Below are 592 nucleotides of genomic sequence, written 5' to 3'. Positions count from 1 at the left end.
CTCCGGCAGTACCAGGAGGAGGCCAGCAGTGAGCTCCAGCGTTCCAGTAACGAACTGGCCCAGCGCCGTGCACGCCTGGAGGCTGCCCACCATGACCTGCTGCAGGGGGTAAAGGGGGACATGGGGTGCCCAAGGACCACCCCCCAGGGAGGGGGGCAGAGGGATGGACCCCCCAAGCGTGCTGCAGAAGGGAGATGCCCAACGCAGTGGTGGTGGGAAGCTGGCAGCACCCTGTGGGCAGATCCAGGGGGACCCACATGCCTAGAAAGCATCATCGGCAACTGTGCATGGGGGGGGACGCACAGCTGAGTCTCCTGGGTCTCCTTGTCCCAGCAGGGGGGTGCAGGGGACACGGGGCATTGGGTAGGGAGGGAGGTCCTAGGGCTGTCCGCAGGAGAGCTGCTGGGCCCAGGCCCAGAGCACAGCCACCCAGCAGACCCTGCTGCTGGGGCAGATCGAGCTGGCAGTGCTGAACCTCTTCCAGCTCGTCACCGCACGGCTCAAGGTCCCCGTGGATGTGGCCCTGAAGGACACTGAGGCCCAGTTGGACACAACACAGCCCTCTCCCCTGGGCAGTGGGACACACGAGGAC

The sequence above is a fragment of the Mesitornis unicolor genome, unplaced genomic scaffold, assembly GCF_000695765.1.
Source record: "Mesitornis unicolor isolate BGI_N332 unplaced genomic scaffold, ASM69576v1 scaffold33076, whole genome shotgun sequence".
Classification (NCBI taxonomy): Eukaryota; Metazoa; Chordata; class Aves; order Mesitornithiformes; family Mesitornithidae; genus Mesitornis; species Mesitornis unicolor.
The sequence above is the reverse complement of the archived record's forward strand: the minus strand, read 5'-3'. Positions refer to the sequence as shown.